At 43.9% G+C, this 4,629-nt stretch overlaps 1 pseudogene across 1 annotated transcript; it reads right to left on the bottom strand.

The window, feature by feature from the left end:
• Positions 1-332: 332 nt before the first annotated feature.
• Positions 333-2,810, bottom strand: LOC311525669 (protocadherin gamma-B1 pseudogene; annotated as a pseudogene). The gene has a single exon. The product of its transcript is annotated as a protocadherin gamma-B1 pseudogene (transcript).
• Positions 2,811-4,629: the final 1,819 nt, after the last annotated feature.

Raw genomic sequence — 4,629 nt, 5'->3', positions numbered from 1 at the left:
ACTACACTCAGAGTTATTCATTCATTAACAACAAGTTTAAAGGACTACCGTAGAGATCACTGACAAGGGTTTGGAGTTATTCGCTAAAGTACAGACAAAAATGGGTGTGGGAAACCAATTTTATGGGTATTTTAATATAACCATTATTTCATAAGAATTTTAACTTGCACATTTAACCAGTAATTCACAAATCCTCTCTGCAACACTTGTCAAATAAGAGAACTAATAAATATATTAAACGTTCTTTTCCTAGGAGTATGGTAATATTCACCACTTAATCACGGTGTTCATTTTAAAAGAAAAAAAATTTAGTTTTATTTTACTAAAACTTTTCATACTCCAAATAACAAACAGGCATCTAATGCAAAACTCACCTCATCAGGAACACTGATCTCAGATTTGGGTTCGCCGCACTTATTGCTCAGAAATAGCATTCCAGAGTTGTCACTCGAAAGGATACTCTCTGCTATTATAGCCTGGTCGTTTGGTTTTAGAAATTTAAGATCGCTATTTCCGGAGTTTACAGGTAAACATCGGTTATAAGAATATGGTAAAGTCCCGTCGCCATGGTTTGGTGGGAATCTGGCATTGGATTTGGAATACAAACTAGGAGTGAAACACTGGAGAACGGTGTGGTTCATTGATCTTCGAAATTTCATTATAAGAACTGCTAAAATTGTTAAAAGGAAAAAAAATGAGATCAGGGCTAAAGCCAGCACCAAGTAGAACTGTAAATCAGACTGAGGTGCCGAGTCACCCGATTGGTCGCTCATTTCCGGAAAAGCCTCTTGGAAGTTCTCGGCAAACACCAGGTTGAGAGTCACTGTGGCGGACAGAGGCGGCTGCCCATTGTCCTTCACCAGGGTGACCAGCCTGTGCTTCACAGCATCTCTGTCCGCAAAGACGCGGGCTGTCCAGATCTCCCCGCTCTGCAGCCCAATGCTGAGGAGCGATGGGTCCGTGGCCTGGAGCACGTGGTAGGAGAGCCAGGCATTGTGTCCTGAGTCAGCATCCACCGCCACCACCTTAATCACCAGATAACCTGCCTCGGCCGAGCGAGGCACCATCTCGAACAAGGCGGAGCCATCGGCTCCGAGCGAAGGGTACAGGATGCGAGGGGCGTTATCATTCTGATCCGCAATAAACACCCTGACGGTGACATTGCTGCTGAGAGGCGGGGACCCGCCGTCTTGGGCCTTCACTTGCATCTCAAACTCCCGGAATTGCTCGTAGTCCAAGGAGTGCTGCGCATAGATCACTCCGGTCTGGGAGTTAATGGAGATGTAGGAGGAGAGAGGCACCTCTTCGAGGTTGCCGCTCAGGATGGAGTAAGTGACTCGGGCGTTCCGGTCCAGATCCTGGTCTGAGGCTTTTACACTGAAAATAGAGGCCCCTGAGGGATTGTTCTCTGGCACATAGGCGGTGTAGGAAGGTTTCTCAAAGACAGGGACTTTGTTGTTGATATCCGAGATCTGCAACAGGATGGTTTTCTGAGTAGTGAGAGAGGGAGAGCCGTTGTCTGTGGCTGTGATTGTGATAGAATAGTCAGAGATTGTCTCTCTGTCAAGAATATTTTCGGTTACGAGTTTATAAGAATTACTAGAAGAAAGTGTTAATTTTACAGGTAAATTACCTTGCACACCACAGGTAACCTCTCCGTTTTTTCCGGAATCTGGGTCATGGACATTAATGAGAGCCAGGACAGTCCCGGGGGGAGAGTCTTCGGGAACCAGATTGGAGATTATTGTGAAGTCAATCACAGGGGCGTTATCGTTCTCGTCGAGGATCTGTACTCGCACCTTAGAATGAGCTGTCAGACCGCCCCCATTCTTTGCTTCCACGTCCGCCTGATAAAATTTCGCCTCTTCGAAATCCAAAGGACCCGTCACTGTAATTTCACCCGTTCGGGGATCCAGACTGAATAGTTTGCGAGCATTGTCAGGGGCATTGCTGAAAGAGTACATTATTTTTGCATTTAAACCCTGGTCGGTATCAGAAGCTCTCACCTGAAGCACTAAGGAGCCCTTTGGAAGGTTTTCCCTTAGGCTGACTTTGTAGATCTCTTCAGTGAAGACTGGGGGATTGTCATTGGCGTCAGTGACATTAACTCTAACTTGAGCTGTACCAGTTCTGACTGGATCTCCGCCATCCAGAGCCGTCAGGATTAAGTGATGGTATCTCTGCTTTTCCCGGTCCAAAGGTTTCTCCAGTAGCATTTCTGCCTGCTTACTGCCATCCGGGCTTTCTTTCACCGCCAGGGTAAAATACTGATTGAGGCTGAGCTGGTAATTTTGTAGTGAATTGGTGCCGACATCTGGATCTCTTCCCGTTCCTAGTGGAAATCGCGTACCCGGCAGTGTGGATTCAATAATTTCTAAATCAATGTATTCAGTATTGAACCGCGGTGCATTGTCATTAATGTCCTGGATCTCGACATTCATGTGAAAAACATTGAAAGGGTTTTGCACAACCGACTGAAAACTGAGGACACAAAGAGATGCTTCCCCACATATTCCCTCTCGATCTATCCTTTCATTTACCATCAGGTTTCCATTTTCTGTGTTAGTAGCAAAGTAGTGCTTTTCAAAACCAGAGACAACACTAAGCTTTCGCTGAGGCAGTTCTCTCACATTCAGTCCCAAATCCTTGACGAGGTGCCCCACAAGGGAACCTTTGGCCATTTCTTCAGGAATCGAATAACGAATCTGCTCCGAGACCGCCCGGCCGAAGAAAGAGAATAAGAAGGGAAAGAATAGTATTTGCCGTCTGACTGCCGGGTCCGGCTCTCTGTGTCTGGTTTCCTCTCCCATCTTTACTGAATGTCCAGTTCGGTTTATTCTGAACAGTTCCGATATGTGAATTTCTCGTTCGGCTCAAAGAATCCGTGGAAATGACAAACATAAAAAATCACAATTGCCACCCAATTGTCTGCAATAATCCTGAAAAATGACGTATTGTATCAGCGACAGGGCAGGAATATCCTGCTGCTGTTTCTGTTATTTTCGTAGCACCGCAGGAGGCTCCAATGGATCGGCAGCCGCCTCTTCTGGTCGGCCAACGGCGACACGCTGAGTCTTTGCCGAGTAACTGCAGCATGCAGAATTAATAAACTGAAACTCATTCTCTGTTGTGTACACTTATTTTTAAAAATAACAAATAAAATAAAATAAAATAAAATAAAATAGGCATTTTCAGTACCAAAACCTAAACACTCTATCATTATTTAGTATGCAAAATCATATCTCTGACTAAACATGACGTGCATGTAGGAGCGATGGATATGTGAGGATATGTCTTCTAATCGAAATCTAATTCTATGCGAAATTCATTATTAAATGTTTTAAAAACTAATACTAAAAATATAAAAATGCAACATCAAATTCTATGATTCTTTGAGTCTATTTAAATCTCTCGCTTTAAATTCACTGGAATTTCACCAGAGATGGTGTTGCACTTAGGAGTTAGAGGTTTTCTATACAAGGTAGAGAATTTTAAATTGGTATGTAAATGATCCTCAAAGGTACAAGAACTTCCAAAACATTTCACAATTAGATTTTTTCACAGAATTGCTAAGAGCGTATTTTCTTGTTTTTTGTTTTATTTGGTTGTTTCTCACTGATATACAGAACACACCTATGTAAATCTAGAAATTTTGTCAGATAATCTATAAAACACATTTTCAGTTTACTTCGAAGGTGAACTTATAAAAAAGGTGAAATATAGTTTTTAATTTTCTGTTAAAAACAGCAGTTAATAACGCTAAACAAAATATATTCTAAATGTTTATATCATAACTGTGCATATATTCTTCTGAAATACACATTATGCCTATCAATGGCTATTAGCCAAGATGGCCAGGGACGCAACCCCATGCTCTGGGCGTCCCTAAACTTCTGACTGCCAGATCACGCAATGATTGCCCCATTTTGCTCATTCTCTCTGAAGCACCTGGCACTAGCCACTGTCAGAAGAGAGAATGCTGGGCTAGATGGACCATTAGTCTGATCCAGTATGGCCATTCTTATCCATTATATCAATCAACTACTTACTCTATGTAATACTTCTTCCTAATAAATTTGTCAAAATATCATGGATATTAAATTCATGATACTTTGACAAATTCAGCATGAAAAATTTTAAGTAACCATTATGAAGATCATTAGAACTATTAGCAAAATTTAGGAGACCGGGCTCTGGGCCAGCAGAGCCGTAAGGGAGCAGTGACGGTGGGGGCAGGGCCCGGGAGCCCAGGCCAGAATGGATCAGTCCAGGCCACTGTGGAGAGCCGAGGACCCTTCACTTGCCATGGGTAGAATACCCCAGCAGGCAGGGACACATGCCAGTGGCTGCTCTCAGGCACCCTAACCTCCCATCCAGGCTTACTTCTCTGTTGCTGCTGGAGCTTGGCGCCTGGCCAGCAGCCACTTCTCCCTCCACTCTGCCTTCAGAGTTGGGCAGCTGGAGAGCAGCGGCTGCTAAGGGGCGGCTACAGGGGGCAGGAAAGGAAAATTTTGGGGTGGCTTAAGCTCCACAAGCCCTCCCCCCAATGTCGCCCCTGCTCTTAACTATCTAGCTAAGCTGACTTAATAACACTACCTACTCAAGCAGCATAGAGTCAAGGTTGATGTA

This window comes from Lepidochelys olivacea, assembly GCF_965140295.1.
Source record: "Lepidochelys olivacea isolate rLepOli2 genome assembly, chromosome: 8".
In the NCBI taxonomy this organism is placed as follows: domain Eukaryota; kingdom Metazoa; phylum Chordata; order Testudines; family Cheloniidae; genus Lepidochelys; species Lepidochelys olivacea.
The sequence above is the reverse complement of the archived record's forward strand: the minus strand, read 5'-3'. Positions and strand labels throughout refer to the sequence as shown.